This window comes from Sus scrofa, chromosome 6, assembly GCF_000003025.6.
Source record: "Sus scrofa isolate TJ Tabasco breed Duroc chromosome 6, Sscrofa11.1, whole genome shotgun sequence".
Classification (NCBI taxonomy): domain Eukaryota; kingdom Metazoa; phylum Chordata; class Mammalia; order Artiodactyla; family Suidae; genus Sus; species Sus scrofa.
In genome coordinates this window covers 28,328,654-28,348,197 of record NC_010448.4, presented here as the reverse complement: position 1 = coordinate 28,348,197, position 19,544 = coordinate 28,328,654, and the positions used below count along the sequence as shown (strand labels likewise).

Genomic DNA, 19,544 nt, shown 5'->3' with positions numbered 1-19,544 from the left:
AGGGAGCATGCGCAGACCTCCCGCCGTCCCCCCCCTCCTTTTCCAAAGACCCCGGTTCCTTAGAAACCGGGCGGCGCGTTCCCGGTGGCTGCGAGCTAGTTTTCGGGGCTGGTGCGTCCGCCCCTGCCTCCCTTACGGAAGGCGGGTGGCCGCTGAGACCTGTCCGGACCCGTGGTCTCCGGTGTAGCCCTGGGCGGGGGATGCCAGCGTGCCAGGTGAGAGGCGGCCCGTGAGGGCGGGTAAGGATGACGGGCATGGCGCGGAGGCAAGCGGGCGCCGGCCGGGCCTCCTCCACGGACCGGCGCCCGAGGTCGGAGGAGGGGATGAGCTAAGCTGGGGTGGGAGGGGGCCGTTCTAACTGTCAGCGCAGGCTCGGGGGTCGCCCCAGATTTCGTCGTCCCACCTCGGAAATATGACCTGCAAGTTTGGTCGTAGAATTGTAGAATTTGGGTTCCTGGAAGGACCTTGGCCATAACCCATCCCTTTACTGGACGCGAAAACCTAGGCTCCACCGCCCTGTGCGGAGCAGACCCCCTACCTGTGTGAGGACCAACGCTTCGTGGATAAGGATGTGAGGTATGGGAACTTGAGACAAAGAACTCGTGGGGTAACTGGTCCCTCGTCTTTCCCAGTGAGCTGGTACTTTGTGGGAGATCAGTCATTATTTACGGAAAGTGTTCAGGTGGCAGATGGGAGAAACGACACTCTGAAAGGTGCAGATGGTTCTTCCAGTCCCCGAGTGTCCGCTGGCCAGATCTCCCTGGGCCTGGCTACCTTTGAAGCTCAGGTAGGAAGCAGATGGCTGTGGAGACAAAAGGTGAGGTGAGGTATTCCTCTCAAGGTATTATCACACGAATGGTGAGGAACTTAGAAGGGTCCAGGACATCAGGACTTGTGAAAAGTTGTGTGAGAGTTTAGGGAAGAATCTAAAGCACAAGACCGGAACAGAAAAGTTTAAGGCTGCCTTGGATTGACACCAAGAAAGGTTATAATCCTTATTTATAGTCATTGTACCCATAGGGTCATGCTGAGGGAAGGATACATGAGGAAGGAAGTCGGTGGCCTTTGAATATCCAGAATCTGGTGGGGCAGGGCACAGAGGACCTTTGTAAGCTTCAGGGCACAGAAGTCTGAGAAAAGCCCTGATTCTGTGACCCTTCAGTTGAAGGGAACAGCTGTTTAAATTAGAAAAGACACCTAATGCATTATTTTGATACAAAGAGATACGAAGAAGATGGTAGTCAGGGAATCTAGGTATATTCTTGTTTTAGAAGGAAACTTATTTCCTTCTGAAAAGCCACACCAGGGAACAAGAGTTTACGGAAAATGTAAAATAGTTACTGCTTTTGGACTAGGAGTTTAGAGAATCTATCTGGACCACGAGGTGAAAATTTTCAGCAGACAGTTCTATTGGTGGACCCCCCTCCCCCCATTTCACAGCAAAGATTCTGTGGTGAGAGGCTTTCTCTTACCACCTGGTCTACTTTTTCTGTGAAGTGATTGGTTTGGATCTGATCTGTTATTTTTATTTGCTAGAAAAATTCAAATATGTGATTTCTATAGTAATACTAGAACCAGCTAGTACTAAGATTAGCAATGGAGAATAAAATACCCCTCACAAGACAAAGATTTGTCATATGGGGGAAAGAAGTATGTGATTTTTAAAAGATGGTACCTGAATCTAATCAGCAAAGTCAATTTGCTGATAGCTTGATAAAACTAATTTTCATGCAGTTCCTGTTGTGGGTCAGCAGGTTAAGAATCCATGAGGACGTGGGTTCGATCCCTGGCCTCACTCACTGGGTTAAGGGTCCGGCATTACCACGAGCTATGGTGTAGGTCACAGGTGTAGCTGCGATCTGGCGTTGCCGTGGCTCTGGCATAGGCCAGCAGCTGCATCTCTGGTTCAACCCCTAGCTTGGGAACTTCCATAGGCCACGGGTGCAGCCTTAAAAAAGACAACCCCCCCCCAAAAAAAACCCTAATTTTCACTGTGTATCTGACTTTGCAACAGGGTGGGGGTTTTTTTCCCTGTCAGTTATAAAAGGAGATGCATTGAAAGTATGATGATGTTAATAGGTCAAATTAGTTTAAGGAAGAAAGCTTTGTTCTTCCTTTTTTCGTAAATCAATGCTGGACCCTAACTATGGATATTACAGCTGTGCCTTCTATTGACTTTTCTTCCATCTCTGGAAATACTTGTATGAATGCTTTAAGAGATAATGAGGTATTATCAGAAGGGTGTATCTGTGGGGAACATTGGCACTGTTAACCAAATCCTATCAGAAAAGCTTTATGAAAATCATTGTATTCTGTGTAGAAACCCTCATTACTTTATATGTTGTTGTTGCTGTTGTTGTTTGTCTTTTCTAGGGCTGCACCCGAGGCATATGGAGGTTCCTAGGCTAGGGGTCTAATCGGAGCTGTAGCTGCTGGCCTACACCAGAGCCACAGCAACTCGGGATCCGAGCCGCGTCTGCAACCTATACCAGAGCTCACGCAACGCCGGATCCTTAACCCACTGAGCAAGGCCAGGGATCGAACCAGCAACCTCATGGTCTCTAGTCGGGTTCGTTAACCACTGTGCCACGATGGGAAGTCCGAAACCCTCATTGTTTTAGTCTTGGCCCAGGTAGAAGACAGACAGGAGGCCAAAATCAAAGTAGACTGAAGGGAGCAATTACCCTGTGTGGAGCTGGATAGAGGTGGGAGGGTGCTTTCAGTGTCAGTGTAAATACCTCCTTGAATGAGCATTTGGAAAAGATACTCCTTAAATGTGGTTAAGTGTGCCCCCATGGATTTGTGTGCATTATTTTAACTCCTATAATCAGAAAGATGTTTGTTTTCAAAGGAGAAAGATGAGCATACACATTCTCAGAGTGTTTCTTCGTTGCTATGGCAATGAAATCTTTGACAAATAATCAGCATCCATTCTGTTTTCTGGGGTAGCTGAGGGCAGTTATCAGATCTGGTCTATAATAAAGTAATCAACAGTGTTTAATAGGCCAACTTACCAGATAAACCAGTAATGCCAACAGGATTTACTTTCACTGAACTGATTTTCTAGTTATACAATAAGGGGGGAAATGAGGTAGGGACACAATGCAGTCTGACCTGGGAAGTTGTAAATACAGAGTTGGTGTTCAGAAAACACAGGAATGCATGTGATAAATTCATTAAGTAATAAAAGAGAAAGAAAGAAGGAAGGAAGGAAGGAAGGAACGAAAGAAAGAAAGAAAGAGAAAGAAAGAAAGAAAGAAAGAAAGAAAGAAAGAAAGAAAGAAAGAAAACACGGGAATGGGAGAGCAGTAACTTGGAAGCAGGAGAAGAGACCTTTTGATGCTTAACAAGTCACTCATGTGCATTTACAATAGGAGATTCAGTTTTAGGATAAATCCACTATTGGAATTGCATAGTGTCTAGAAAAATGTTGGAGATTTTGCTGCTTTTGAGAATTTGTATACGGTATAGTAATAGGACATTATTTTTCTTACATACAAAAAAAAGCACCTTTGTATTATTAAACCTCAAGGGAGCCTCACAGTCCAAATTACTTGAAAATTTAGATGTCAGGTTTTTTAAAAAGTGGGGAATGAAAGATAATCGAAATAAGCTTGGGCTCACGAAAATCAGAATGATAAAAGATAGTGAAAAACATAAGAGTTCTCTTGTGGTGCAGTGGCTTAAGGATCTGGTGTTGTCACTGCAGTGGCTTGATTCACTTCTGTAGTGCGGGTTCAATTCCTGGTCCAGGAACTTCCACATGCCACAGGCATGGCCAAAAAAATAAAAAATAAAACTAAAACAAAACAACAACACATGGAAACAGTAAGACTTCCCAGCACACTAACATTCACTTATGAAATAGCCATTAGGTCAGGAATGAGCTCATTAAAGTACCATCCCTTTAAACCCAAACAAAGGAAATGAGAAATGGAGTAAATATTTCTATTTCTTGATAATGGGAATGAACACTTGGATTAAACATTAGGAAGGAAGAGATGGGAGTTCCCTTTGTGGCCTAGCAGGTTAAGAACCCAACTAGTGTCCACGAGGATACAGGCTCGATCCCTGGCCTCACTCAGTGGGTTAAGGATCTGGCATTGCCATTGCTGCAAGCTGTGGTATAAGCTGGCAGCTGCAGCTCCAATTCAACTCCTGGCATGGAAACTGCCACATGTGGCAGGTGCGGCCGACCCTAAAAAAAAAAGAAGAGATGTGTATATTCCTGCATTACTTAAATATACTCAAACCCTGTCCTTAACACTTGTTCTTTAGTTCCTGCTCTTAGAAAGGAGTTGCAAGTAATGCCTTTGTCCTAGGTATTGTCAGTTTTCAAGGTTGCCAGTAACAAAATGCCACGCTTTTTGGGACCCAGGATCACCAGGAATTGCTGTGGTATTAGCTCGCTCTCCCTCCCACCTCTCAGAGCAATTCCCAGAAGCTTCTTCTGTAAGGGTTCCCATTGGTCTTCTGCTGAGAAAGATTAGAAATGAAGGCTTTGAGGGATGAGAGCTAAGTGCTGAGCACAGACTTCCGTTCTGGCCTGGGACAACTGTGCTCCTCTCAAACTGTCAGCTCTCAGTTTCTCATGAGAATAGATAACCCTAAAATAGAACTGGAAACACTGCTACTTGGCTTGAAGATTTACCATGTCATTTTACAACTCAAAATCTTTATTATTTACTTCTACAGTTATATTTTGCTTAGAATAACAACATTAGGCAAATCATGTAATTTCTGGACCATGATTTCTTAACCTGTAGAATTTATAACAGAAAACAATTTGAAAATAATATAAATGTCTAACACTAGAGAAAGGAAAAGCTGGTTCATATAGTCAGTAAAATACCACCTAGCCCTTAAAAGCTGTCTGATAACATAAGTACTTATGTCAAAATTGTAAGTGAGAAAATTAGGACACAAAGTTGTGAACACAGTTTGATCACAAGTACATCAAACAAATATAAAAACTTAGCAAAAAGGAACATAACTAAGAAGAGCACACAGTAGGGGTTCCTGTCGTGGCTCAGCAGAAACAAATCTGACTAGTAACCCTGAGGACGGAGGTTACTGGCCTTACTCTGGGTTAAGGATCTGGCGTTGCTGTGACTGTGGCGTAGGCCAGCGACTACAGCTCCGATTTGACCCCTAGCCTGGTAATCTCCATATGCTGTGAGTGTGGCCCTAAAAGGACCAAAATAAATAAATAAGAACACAGTAATTTTCTATAATGAGTAAAGATTTAAAAAAAAAAAAAAACCTCCTAAAAGTTTCTCAATATGGTGTTCCCTTGTGGCGCAACAGGTTAAGGATTTGGCATTGTCACTGCAATGGCTCGGGTTGCTGCTGTGGCTTGGTTCTAATCCCTGGCCCAGGAACTTACACATGTCACGGTCAAAAAAAAAAAAAAATTTCTCAACTGTATAGGGAAAGATACTGAGGGAGTTCTCGTCGTGGCTCAGTGATAGTGAACCTGACTAGTATCCAGGTTTCAGGTTTGATCCCTGGCCTCACTCAGTGGGTTCAGGACCTGGTGTTGCCATGAGCTGTGGTGTAGATCGTAGACACTGCTTAGATCCTGAGTTGCTGTGGCTGTGGTGTAGGCCAGCAGCTACAGCTGGGATTTGACCCCTAGCCTGGGAACGTCCATATGCCGCGAGTGCGGCCCTAAAAAGACAAAAAAAAAAAAAAAAAAAGTGATACTGAGCTTGTTTTCTCTCTTGGGCATTCACCCCTTCTAGCTCTATGACTGTAGTGAAAGTGGTGGAGGAAGAATGGTGACCGGGACGGGGCAGCATTGATGTTTCCTATCTCAGATTTTGTACACCAAACTGTAATTCAGTTACCTATAATAATGAGTTTACATGTATATATTTGAAAGGTGACTGTACAGATCTTATGCTGCTCTTGCTTTTGGTGCTTGTTGAGGAATAGTTTTGACTGTTAGGTACTCTATCACAGCATCCCAAAGCATTACAGGATGTTCTACGTGGTTAATGGTTTCTGCTGCTCAGTGGTGGTTCCTGCTAGGAAATGGTTGTCTCTGAGGCGGCCTTTCTGGGAGTGGCCCTGTGAGATGTGTTATTTGTCATCCAAGCATCCTCTCATTGTCAGAGAGATGGGGGATGGTAGAGAGATCAGTGGTACTTCCTGTTACTTTTCAGCCATTGCATCCATATTCCTGTGCCAGGGCCTAAGGGGACATAGGGGCCAGGAATCAAACCCGTGCCACAGCAGTGACAACGCAGGATGTTTAACCTGCTGAGCCACTAGGCAAGCGCAGTTAGCTTATTTTTTGAAGTGGGGGGGTGGAGGTGGGGGGGGGCGATTGGACATAGCATTTCTTATCTGATCTTATTTTCAAAACTAGATCATTGTGCTCAAATGGCTGTTTGGTTCCCCCAGCCCAGGTCTTGCTTCTGATGTGGTGTTTATTCTTTTAAAATTATTATTTTTATTTTTGCTTCCTTCACTGCGTAATATCCCTGATTTGCTAAGATTGCAGTCCAGAGAACATTTAAACGCCTTTGTATTTCTAAATTTTTATAGGAATGTCACCAAAATACCTTGAAGTGTTAAGTTTTAGAGACCTGTTATTTCCTTAATACACAATCTTAGTCCTGAAAGAGCTTAGAGTCTCAATAGTGAAACAAGACATTGAGCATCATTTGAACAATAATCAGAAAATACTAAAATGGGAGTTCCCATTATGGCGCAGTGGAAATGAATCTGACTAGGAACCATAAGGTTGCAGGTTCAATCCCTGGCCTTGCTCAGTGGGTTAAGGATCTGGTGTTGCCATGTGCTGTGGTGTAGGTCGAAGACGCAGCTCGGATCCTGCGTTGCTGTGGCTGTGGCGTAGGCAGGTGGCTACAGCTCCAATTGGACCCCTGGCCTGGGAACCTCCATATACCACAGGTGCCGCCATAAAAACAAAAAACAAACAAAAAAACTAAAATGAATGGCTATTTTCAGGTAAGCATCTCCCATAGACATACTATATTTTATAACCAGCCTCCTTCATTACACAATAACCAAAAGGAAAACAGGAAAAAGAGGGTGGTATGGTGAAGACTGTCCTGAAATGAGATTATTTTACCCCTTACATTTAACAGCTAGAAGATTATTAAATCACAGCTGAGCATGATCTGGGCCTAGTTGGTTAGCAGTTTTCTGCACACAAGTAGGAGATGTTTGTGAAGGGCGCCAGGCATTTCCAGTCACTGGTGAACCGCTTAACCTTCTTGGTGACCAGAGGCCATGTAACAAAGTTAGAGAACACCAGTCAGGGTTGCTGTGCTCTGGGGTTGCCCTCAGATTGTCCTACACCTGAGATCAAAAGGAAGACAGGTGACTCTCCAAAGTGTCTCTTGCTACTGTAGAAATAGCTGTTTTCATGGCAACAGAATACTTGTATCCATATGGAAGGTGGAAAACACAAAACTTTAGTAAATTAGGTTTGCACATTGAAAAATATTTTCTCGTTATAATTAAAAACTCATCTCTTCTTCTTGGGACCACAGGTAAAACCAAAGTACATAGTACACCTCTCTCTATGGTTAGTTACATACCTCAGCCAAGTGTGCTTTACCTCAGTGATTTAAAGGCAAAGGCAGGAGTTCCTGCTGTGGTGCAGTGGGTTAAGAATCCGATTGCAGATGTTCCCATTGTGGCTCAGCAGTAACAAACCAGACCAGTGTCCATGAGGATGCAGGTTTGATCCCTGGGCTCACTCAGTGGGTTAAGTGTCGGGCCTTGCGGTGAGTGGTGGTATAGGTCCAAGACACGGCTCGGATCTTATGTTGCTGTGGCTGTGGCCTAAGCTGGTAGCTTCAGCTCTGATTTGACCCCTAGCCTGAGAACTTCCACATGCTGTGGGTGTAGCCCTAAGAAGAAGAGGAAAAAAAAAGAGAATCCAACTGCAGCGGCTTGGGTCATTGTGGAGATTTGAGTTCAATTCCCAGCCTGGCACAGTGGGTTAAAAGGTCTGGCATTGTTGCAGTTGCAGCATAGGTCACAGCTGCAGATCACATTGACTCTCTGGCCTGGGAACTTCCATATGCTGTGGGTGCGGCCAAAAATTAAAAATAAATAAATAAATAAATAAAGGCAAAGGCAGCTTTATCACAGCCTGCCGCTCATTGTGTTCCTGTGTCAAATCAGTGCTTGGTATTCAGCTATGGGTGTGGCAAGAAATGGAAACTAAGCTCCAGGGACCTGACCTGTCTGGATCACTGCTCTGAGCACCAGCTTCTGGCATAATGGCTGACTCACTGTTGCCCTTACGAATGTTAGAGAATAAATGGGGAAAGGACTTTGGTGACTGGATATTATGCCATTGAATGGGGTGAAGGGAGCACAGGAGGAGGAGAGGAAGGATGAATTTGGGTTGGGAGAAGCTGGTAGGTGGCTCAGGTGGGATTCCCAGTAGACACTTAGAAATGGAACCAGTTAAGAATGTGAGGATGGAATTTTCAGGTTGATGTCCATCTAAAACTCACTCTTAAGGCAATCTTAGAAAAAAATAATCTTGTCATTGCCTGACTTTCAAAAACTGTAAACAGTTAATGTACCTGGTAGATAAGTAACTTTTCCTACTTTAATCATCAGCTGAAACTAACTTTTAGAACTAATAGTGATCCAGATACCTCTGTGGGTTTTAAATTTACTCTTCCTTTATGACCTGATTTAGTTGACCCTTTGTATATTGGGTAGTTATGCCTCATTAGACAGGTCATTAGGCTTTTCATTAGTGTCCTTCTTAGGACACTGTGTGGAAGGGGGCGGGGAGATGGGGAACTGGCATCTTTGGCTAGGGAGGGTATGCTCTCTCCTTCTGTGGTGGCTGGCTAACAGTTTACCTGCATGTCAGCTTGTAGGGACCAGGGAATAGCATTTCTTTCCTTTGTCCTATTTGTGTTTTTGCTGTCAAGGAGAAGGCAGCAATTTCTATGTCATTGAGTCACTGTAAGACACTTAAACAACAAATCATAGGAGAATAAAACCTTCCCCAAAGAGCCTCTGGATCTTTGTTTTTTTGTTGTTTGTTTGTCTGTCTTTTTACAGCCACACCCTCAGCATATGGAAGTTCCCAGCTAGGGGTCAGATTGGAGCTATAGCTGCTGGCCTACGCCACAGCCACAGCAAGGTGGGATCCTTCACCCAGTGAGTGAGGCTAAGGATCGAACCCGCATCCTCCTGGATCCTAGTTGGGTTCATTACTGCTGAGTCACAACAGGAACTCCTTGTTTTGTTTTTAATTTTAATTTTTGGCTGCACCTGAGGCATGCAGAAGTTCCTGGGCCAGGGATCGAACCTGAGTCATAGCAATGAAAACTTGGGGTCCTTAACCCCTGGAATCACACAGAAACTCTGAGCCTCTGGGTCTTTGAAACCCAGGGGCCAAAGAATTTGTCACAACTCATTTGTAAAACTCAATACCTGTTTAGTTTGGCTTTTATTTTTCAGTGGAAATGTAAGTGTAGGTCAAGTGTAGTGTCTTTCTGAAAGCAGCCCTGCAGAAAGCATTGTGTTATCCTTCCAGACTGTGAGTGCAAGTTGGTTCATGAGGAGCTGCAACTGTGCTGTGGGTAGTCCCTCTGCTACCAACATGCAGTTAAGACCTCAAGCTGTATACTTCCCCCGGCTCCTGCTCAGGCTCCTATGGTGAGGTGTGGTTGTCTTTCCTCTTTGGGTCCACCTCTGTGCTCCAGGTGATGACAGCCTGTATACCGCAGTGGTTCCATTCCAGGTGTTAGAAAGCCCAAAGAAGGGCTGAGGACAGTCAGACACGCCTTCCTGATTAATTCTTGGTGCATGACTGATGTTGAAGGCCACATGGAAGGCTACTTATTTCCGCAAGTTTCCTGAGTTTTGCAAAATGAGGATTAGACTTCAAATTGACCTTCACATTTTATCTCCTTTACCATGCTCAAGAATTGTGCTCTGGAGCTTCTGTTGTGGCACAGTAGAAACGAACCTGACGAGTATCCGTGAGGACACAGGTTTGATCCCTGGCCCCGCTCAGTGGGTCAGGGATCTGGCTTTGCTATAACCTGTGGTGTAGGTCGCAGACGTGGCTCAGATCCAGAGTTGCTGTGGCTGTGGTATAGGCCAGCAGCTGTAGCTCTGATTTGATCCCTAGCCTGGGAACCTACATATGCCACAGGTGGGGCCATTCAAAAAAAAATCATACTCTTATGTCATAGATCCCTTTGCTGCTAGATGGATGTTACGTCGTGGCACCCCCCTCCTAGGGTGATGTTCCACATATCAATTCTGGAGCATCATTCAAAGAAGCTTATGCTCTAAGGATTTAAAACATATTTTACTTAAAATAGGAAGAGAGTTCCCATTATGGCTCAGCAGAAACGAATCTGACTAGCATTCATGAGGACACAGGTTTGAAACTGGCCTCAATCAGTGGGTTAAGGATCCGGCATTGCTGTGATCTGTAGTGTAGGTCCCAGATGCAGCTCAGATCCTGTGTTGCTTTGGCTTTGGCATAGGCCAGGAGTTACTACTCTCATTTGACCCCTAGCCTGGGAACCTCCTTATGCTTTGGGAGCAGCCATGAAAAAGACCAAAAAAAAAAAAAAAAAAAGGAAAGAAAGAAAAACAGTTAAAATAGGAAGAAAAAGAAGAGCTTGCACAGGAAAAGTTATTGCCTTCTAGTCAGTGGAACTGCCACACAGGCTTTGGCCTGACTTCTTAATTCATCCATTCTCCCACTTACTCATTCGTATGCTCATTCTTCAGTCATTACTTAGCACCTACTCAGTGTCAGACACTGCTCTGTCCTGGTGCCAGCAGTGTGTGTAATAAGCAACTTCTTGATATCATGATAGATCCCAGTGAAGTGTGACAGGCACTGTGAAAGCTGAAGCTCAGGCACAGCCTCTCTGAAGAAGTAGTGTTTAAGTGGAGACCCAATAGACTTGACAAGGAGTTAGGCTGAGGAAATAAGAAAAAGAAAAGACTGTTCCAGGCAGAGCAAACAGTCTGGGCCAGAATTGCAGAGCAGGACTGAAGGAGTGAGATTTGGTAGCTGCTAGCATGCTAAGTGCAATGTAAAGGGGAGAGAGGTGGGGAAGGGTCCAACCCACACTTGGGGAGAGCTCATCAGGGAATTTGGGCTTCATCCTAGGGCCAGGTAGAGGCTGGGGAAGGAAATGGTTAGGACCCAGAAAACGGTAGGATGTATGTTCAGGGAACCAGAACAGTGTATGAATTCAAGGGGTGTTAGGGTGTCTGGTGGATGGAACGTAGTGATGGACTGGCTGTGGAGGCAGGAATGCTTCTCTGCAGCCAGAGTGTGTTTTGAATTTTTTTGTTTGTTTTTGGCTGCACCTGTGGCATGCCAAAGTACCCAGGCCAGGAATTGAGCCCTAGTCACAGTAGTGAACAACGCTGGATCCTTAACCCGCTGGGCCACCAGGGAAATTCCCAGAGTGGTTCCTTAAGAACTGGTCAGGTTTGGAGTTTCTGTCATGGCTCATCAGTTAATGAATCTGACTCGTATCCATAAGGACACAGGTTCGATCCCTGGCCTCTCTCACTGGGTTAAGGATTTGGCATTTCTGAGCTGTGGTGTAGGTTGCAGGAGCAGCTCAGATTTCTTGTTGCTGTGGCTGTGGTGTAGGCTGGCGGCTGCAGCTCCAGTTGGACCCCAAGACAAAAAAAAATTAGGTTTGAATTACTATCACTTGTTTGAGTCTACTATCACTTGCTTTCCCTTCACTTTTGTCTGTTGGCATTTGACTGAACATAGCTCCTAAGTGCTGGGTCATTGTGGTCCTGTGAGGCTCGATGTCCTGTTAGAGGGAGGAAACTTGACTACAAAGGGGACTGAGCTGACTGATAAGCATGAGTCATGTCATGTGGAGGAGGGGTAGTAGTTGTGAAAGTGGCAGCACTAACAGCCTGAACCTTGCCAGAACGCAGATTGGGACTTCAACCCATGTGCCAGAACTTGAACCCAGCCAAAACCAGATTGGGACTTGAACCCACGGTTTTAAATTAGAATTGCTCACCCTGTGTCTGGACTCTTTAAGGTTCAGGTTCTTTTTTTTTTTTCTTTGGTCTTTTTTGTCTTTTTTTGTTGTTGTTGTTGTTGTTGTTGTTGCTATTTCTTGGGCCGCTCCTGCGGCATATGGAGGTTCCCAGGCTAGGGGTTGAATCGGAGCTGTAGCCACCGGCCTACACCAGAGCCACAGCAACGCGGGATCCGAGCCGAGTCTGCAACCTACACCACAGCTCACGGCAACGCCGGATCATTAACCCACTGAGCAAGGGCAGGGACCGAACCCGCAACCTCATGGTTCCTAGTCAGATTCGTTAACCACTGCGCCACGACGGGAACTCCCAAGGTTCAGGTTCTTTATGCCTGAATCTTGCAGAAGGAATTCAGCAAGAGACAAAGTGATAGGCCAGAAACAGATTTATTAGGATAGGATGCTTATGAGAGATGCAAGTGGGCAGGCAAGGAAGCTCTGCCTGAGCATCTGGTGGGCCACAGTTTTATCATTCAAGGGGAGTAGGGGTTAGAAAGGCCAGCCTCTTCCTTTCTGGGAGTAGTAGCTCCTTACTATCTGGTAAACTGTGTATTCATATCAGCTGCAGGGTGGTCTTCAAACTCTTGCCCTTGGTCTGAATCTGAATGCAGGCCTCATCCCACTCCCCCACCCAGTGACCTGAGGCAATTCTCTTACCTCCACTAGTCTAGCAAGCCTGCCTGGTTCTGATGGCTTTCTTGAATTTACAGTGGTCTCCCAGTATCCCCCAGGTTTCCCTCTTTATCTTTGATCCCTTTTGGGACTTCTACAACAACCTGTGCCTACTCCATCCCTATCAGTTGAAGAGATAGTTCTGTGAGGGTACCCTCTCCCTCTTGGCAGGTCAAGTTGTAGTTTAAGATTGAGAGCATCAGCTCATTTACCTAATTCCAGTTGGCAGGCAGAGCTATTCTGTTATTATACAGTGCTTTCTTTCCTAAATCATTAAACCAGATTCTCCCACAAACTATTTCGTTAGCAACACAAGTACTGTCTTTATTACATTTGAGAACACATCCCAAGACCGTACAGATTTGTGTACAGTTTTGATGAATTCAGTATGAGGTATGTCTTGGTTTACTGATTAATTGACCATGCAGAAGCAAGGTCTGCAATCTTTCATCTTCTCAACAAGTGTTTATGGAGCACCTACTATATATCAAGCCTTGTTTTAGGAACTTGAGGGTACAGCATTGAACAAAATAGACAAAAAAATTCCCTTTCCTCAAGGAGCATGCGTTCTGGCAGGGGTGGTAGGATGAAACCAACAGTGGGAAAATAAACCTATTTCTAACTACATACAGTACTTTATTTTAGCATGTTTTATATTAAGATACAATTACTGAAAATAAATGCATCCACAGGAAAATCTAATTCCCAGACAAGCCGCTTGACCCTGGCCCTTTGGAATGTGTCTGAGAGGCCTGCGGCAAAGTCTCTCTTGGAGTACCCTACAGATGCTTCTGCTGGGGAACTCCAGGTGTGGGCTGGTTCTGGAGTGTAGTCTCGGGTGGGCACTGAGCTAGGGCTTCCTACCCTTGTAGTGTGCCAGCCCTTATTGCCCAACCTGTATAGCTACAACCACAAACTGTTACACCTCGTTTCTCACTTACAGCCACCATTACCTTTGCTTGCCTCCAGGGATAAGGATACTGATACAGGAGAACTCCTTTTTGAGCCCTGTGTTTAGTATGAGTTCTTTGTGAGTGTGAGGACTTGCCCAACACCTGCACTCAGCAGCCCGCCCAGTGTGCTGATGGCTAGGGATCCTCAGCAGTGTCAAGACTTATTAGATCATTGGGCTTAGCTTGGTTTCAGCCACTGTCTCTCTTCCTGTCTGCAGGCTTGGAGGGTGGGAATGGTTCCAGGACCCCTACAGATTCCAAAACCCACAAATACTCAAGTCCCTTATATAAAATGGCATATAACATACACATATCCTTTCGTATACCTTAAATGATCTCTAGATTACTTGTAGTACCGAAAACAATGTGAATGCTATGTAAATTGTTGTAAATACAATGTGAAGCTAGGCAAATAGTTAACTGCTGTGCAGAAAATTGAAGTGTTGCTTTTTGAAACATTCTGGTGTGTTTTTTTTGTTTTGTTTGCTCCTTTGGCATGCAGAATTTTTTGTTTTGTTTGCTCCTTGGCATGTTCCTGGGCCAAGGATGGAGCCCTTGCCACAGCTGTAACCAGAGCCACAGCAGTGGCGACACCAGATCCTTAACCCTCAAGCCACCAGGGAACTTCTTTTTTAAAATTAAAATTTTTTATTACAATATAGTTTATTTATTTGAAGTGCTGTGTCAATCTCTGCTGTATAGCATAGTGACCCAGTCATACATACATATACATTCTTTTTCTCATGCCATCTTCCATCATGTTGTCCCCCAAGAGACTGGACATAGTTCCCTGTATTGCACAGTAGGACCCCATGCTTATCCATTCTAAATGTCATAGTTTGCATCTACCAACCCCAAACTCCCAATCCATCCCACTTCCTCCCCTCTCTTCCCAGCAAACCAAGTCTGTTCTCCCTGTCCATGGTCTACTTCTGTTTTTTTCTTTTTTCTCTTTTTTTAATATTTTCAATCCATGATTGGTCAAATCTGAGGATGCATAACCTGCAGATAAAGAGAGCCACCTGTACTGGTACCAAAAGTATGCTTACAAGTCTTTGTTTTGTTTTAAAGGAATGAAACTTTAAAATCACACATGTCCATTTAGTTTGATTATAGACATAAATCTACAAGGTGTAACTAGGTTCTTCTGTACCTTCAGACACAACTTATGGTGATTCAAAATTGACGTGTATGGCGCTCCCGTTGTGGCTCAGCTGTAAAGAACCCAACTAGTTTCCCTGACCCCAGCCCCTCTCAGTGGGTTAAGAATCTGGGGTTGCCGTGAACTGTGTGTAGGTCGCAGGTGCAGCTCCAGTCCTGCGTTGCTGTGGCTGTGGTATAGGCCGGCAGCTGCAGCTTTGATCCAACTCCTAGCTTGGGAACTTCTATGTGCCATGAGTGCAGCCCTAAAAAGAAAAAAAAAATTGTATAATTTACATGCAATTAAATGCACATATCTTAGGTATTCAATGTGATGAGTTGTGACAAATGTGTCCCCAGGTAACCATAATGCAACCCAAGGCATAGAACGTTTCCATTATCACTTATTTCCTTGTACCCCTTTCCAGTCATTTCCTTCCTTGAGCCACCATCCCTACCACCTTCTAACTACTGTCACTAATACGTAAGATTTGTCTGTTCCTACACTTCAAATAGATGGAATCCTACAGTATGAGGTTGGTTTTTTGTTTTTTGTTTTTTTAATGTATTTACTTGTTTTTTCTTTTTTTGCTGCACCCATGGCATGTGGAAGTTCCTGGCCCAGAGTAGGAGTTTTTTGGTGTATGTGTGCCCAGTATCTTTCACTCAATTAAATATTTTTAAGATTCATACAAGCTGGGGAGTTCTCGTTGTGGTTTAGCAGTAACAAACCCGACTAGTATCCATGAAGATGCAGGTTCAATCCCAGGCCTCACTTGGAGGGTTCAGGGTCCGGTGTTGCATGAGCTGTGAGGTAGGTTGCAGATGCAGCTTAGATCCTGTGTTGCCATGGCTGTGGTGTAAGCCAGCAGCTACAGCTCCAATTCAACCCCTAGGCTGGGAATGTCCCTAAAAAAACCAAGAATTATAAGAATAATAATAATAGTATTATGATAGTACCTGTCTGGGGGTATTTTAATAGCTAAATAACTTAAATAGTATTTTGTCTTTTTTTTTCTTTTTTCTTTTTTTTTTTTTTTGTCTTTTTGCCTTATCTAGGGCCGCTTCCGCAGCATTTGGAGATTCCCAGGCTAGGGGTATAATCGGAGCCGTAGCCACCGGCCTACACCAGAGCCATAGCAACACGGGATCTGAGCTGCGTCTGCAACCTACACCACAGCTCACGGCAGCGCCGGATTGTTAACCCACTGAGCAAGGCCAGGGATCGAACCCGAAAACTCATGGTTCCTAGTCGGATTCGTTAACCACTGTGCCCCGACGGGAACTCCAGTATTTTGTCTTTTTAGGGCCACACCCACTGCATGTGAAGGTTCCCAGGCTAGGGGTCTAATTGGAGCTGTAGCTGCTGGCGTACACTAGAGGCACAGCAATGCCAGATCCGAGCTGAGTCTGTGACCTACAGCTCAGGGCAATGCCGGATCCTTAACCCACTGAGCGAGGCCAGGGATCGGACCTGCAACTCATGGTTCCTAGTCAGATTCGTTTCCGCTGTGCCACAACGGGAACTCCTTAAATAGCATTTTAATAGTTAAATAAGATGATGTGTTTAAAGCACTTTGACATATAGTATGTACTCAAAAGCATGGTAACTATTATTGGCTTGAATTTAATACATAGCCTACTAATCAAATTTGCAACTGATACAAAGCTGGTAGGGATAGTGAAGAAATATCCAAAAAGATCTATTAAACGAAATGAAATTAATTAGAGGAAAAACTAAAAGTACTGAACTTTAGTTCAAAAAAAAGTAATTTGTACACCCATACCAATTGCTAATGTTCATTGCAGCATTATTCACAGTGGTTAAAATGTGAAAGCTACCCAAGTATCCATGGAAAAATGAATGGATAAGCAAAATGTGGTATGTACATACAGTGGATTATTATCCAGCCTTGGCAAAGAATGACCTACACCACAGCTCACGGCAACGCCGGATCTTTAACCCACTGAGCAAGGCCAGGGATCGAACCTGCAACTTCATGGTTCCTAGTCGGATTCGTTAACCACTGAGCCATGACGGGAACTCCTGAAGTTTCAGTTTTGCAAAGTAAAAAGAGTTCTGTGCATGGACTGTGATGATGATTGTACAATGTGAGTGTACTTAATGCCACTGAACTGCGCATTTTTATTTTTTTATTTTTATTTTTTAAATTTAAAGTATAGGAGTTCCCGTTGTGGCTCAGTGGTTAATGAATCCGACTAGAAAACATGAGGTTGAGGGTTTTATCCCTGGCCTTGCTCAGTGGGTGAAGGATCCGGCATTGCCATGAGCTGTGGTGTAGGTCACAGACGCAGCTCAGATCCTGAGTTGCTGTGGCTCAGATCCTGAGTTGCTGTGGCTCTGATCCTGAGTTGCTGTGGCTCTAATCCCGAGTTGCTGTGGCTCTGACTTAGGCTGGTGGCTGCAGCTCTGATTTGACCCCTAGCCTGGGAACCTCCATATGCTGCAGGAGCAGCCCTAGAAATGGCAATAACAACAACAACAAAAAAAAACATTTAAGTATTAAAAAACATTTTAAGTATAGTTATTTACAATGTTGTGTCAATTTCTGCTGTACAGCAGAGTGACCCAGTCATACATATATATACATTCTTTTTCTCATATTCTGTCATGTTCTGTCACAAGTGATTGGATATATTTCTTTGTGGCACCTCATTGTTTATCCATTTTAAGTGTAATCATTTTCATCTACTATCTGCACACTCCCAGTCCATCCCACTCCCTCCCCCCCTTGGCAGCCACAAGTCTGTTCTCCATGGCTGTGAATCTGTTTCTGTTTTGTAGTTAGGTTCATCTGTGCCATATTTTAGATTCCACATAAAAGTGTTATGGTATTTGTCTTTCTCTTTCTTAATTATTTCACATAGTATGAGAATCTCTAGTTGTATCCATGTTGCTGCAAATGGCATTATTTCATTCTTTTTTATGGTTGAGTAGTCGTCCATTGTATATATATGTACCACATCTTCATCCTTTCATTTGCTGATGGACATTTAGATTGTTTCTATGTCTTGGCCATTGTCAAGAGTGCTGCTGTGAACATAGGAGTATATGTATCTTTTTGAATTGTAGTTTGGTCAACATACATGCCCAGGCATAGGATTGTTGGATCATATGGTAGTTTAGTTTTCTGAGGTTCCTCCATGCTGTTTTCCATAGTGGTTCAACCAATTTACATTCTCACCAATAGCGTAGGAAGCTTCCCTTTTCTCCACACTCCCTCCAGTGTTTGTTATTTGCAGATTTGTTAATTATGGCCATTCTAACCCATGAGAGATGGCACCTCATTGTAATTTGCTTTTTTTTTTTTCTTTTGTCTTTTTGCCTTTTCTAGGGCCACTTCCTGCGGCATATGGAGGTTCCCAGGCTAGGGGTCGAATCAGAGCTGTAGCCACCGGCCTACACCAGAGCCACAGCAACGTGGGATCCGAGCCTCGTCTGCAACCTATACCACAGCTCACGGCAACACCGGATCCTGGATCCTTAACCCACTGAGCAAGGCCAGGGATCGAACCCGCAACCTCATAGTTCCTAGTCGGATTCATTAACCGCTGCGCCATGACGGGAACTCCGGCACCTCATTGTAGTTTGGATTTGCATTTCTCTAATAATTAGTGATATTGAGCATTTTTTCATGTGCCTGCTGGCCATCTCCGTATGTCTTCTTTGGAGGAATGTCTATTTAGGTCTTCTGTCCATTTTTTTTTCTTTTTCTTTTTTTTTTATTTTATTTTTTTTAATTTTTATTTATTTATTTATTTATTTATTTATTTATTTATTTTGGTCTTTTTTGTTGTTGTTGTTATTGTTGTTGTTGTTGTTGTTGTTGCTATTTCTTGGGCCGCTCCCACGGCATATGGAGGTTCCCAGGCTAGGGATCGAATCGGAGCTGTAGCCACCGGCCTACGCCAGAGCCACAGCAACGCGGGATCCGAGCAGCGTCTGCAACCTACACCACAGTTCACGGCAACGCCAGATCCCTAACCCACTGAGCAAGGGCAGGGACCGAACCCGCAACCTCATGGTTCCTAGTCGGATTCGTTAACCACTGCGCCACAACGGGAACTCCTGCCCATTTTTTTTGATTGGGTTGTTTATTTGAGTTGTATATTTTAGAGGTTAAGCCCTTGTTGTTTGCATCATTTGAAACTATTTTTTTTTCCCGTTCTGTAGGTTTTCTTTACTTTTTTCTTTACTTTTTTTTTTCATAGTGGTTTGCTTTGCTGTGCAAAAACTTGTAAGTTTGATTAGGTCCTGTCGGTTTATTTTTGTTTGTATGTCTGTTGCCTTGGGAGACTGACCTAAGAAAACATTTGTATGATCGTTGTCAGAGACTGTTTTGCCTGTGTTCTCTTCTAGGAGTTTTAAGGTGTCTTGTCTTATGTTTAAGTGTTTAAGCCATTTGAATTTATTTTTGTGCATGGTGTGAGAGTGTTTTCTAGTTTCATTGATTTACATGCAACTGTACATGAAGTGTACATTTTTAAATGGTTAGGGAGTTCTTTTTGTGGTGCAGTGGGATCAACAGTGTCATTGCAGTGCTGGCATGCAGGTTCAATCCCCAGCCCTGCATAGTGGGTTAAGAACCTGGCACTGTCTCCCTGGCAGCTTGGGTTCAATCCCTGGCCTTGTGCAACGGGTAAAGGGTCTGGCATTGCCAAAGCTGCAGTATAGATCACAGTTGCGGCTTAGATTTGATCC

General features: G+C 44.2%; 1 protein-coding gene across 3 annotated transcripts in view; it reads left to right on the top strand.

Moving 5' to 3' along the window:
* The window catches only part of GFOD2 (glucose-fructose oxidoreductase domain containing 2), a 54,241-nt gene continuing 34,697 nt past the window's right edge, over positions 1 to 19,544 (top strand). For 2 of the 3 annotated variants that reach the window (XM_021094103.1, XM_021094104.1), the window contains exon 1: positions 1 to 215. The gene's annotated coding sequence lies outside the window, so the exon portion shown is untranslated. Of the gene's footprint in view, positions 216 to 337; positions 577 to 19,544 lie in introns of those variants that run through there. The other variant, XM_021094107.1, reaches the window with a different exon arrangement.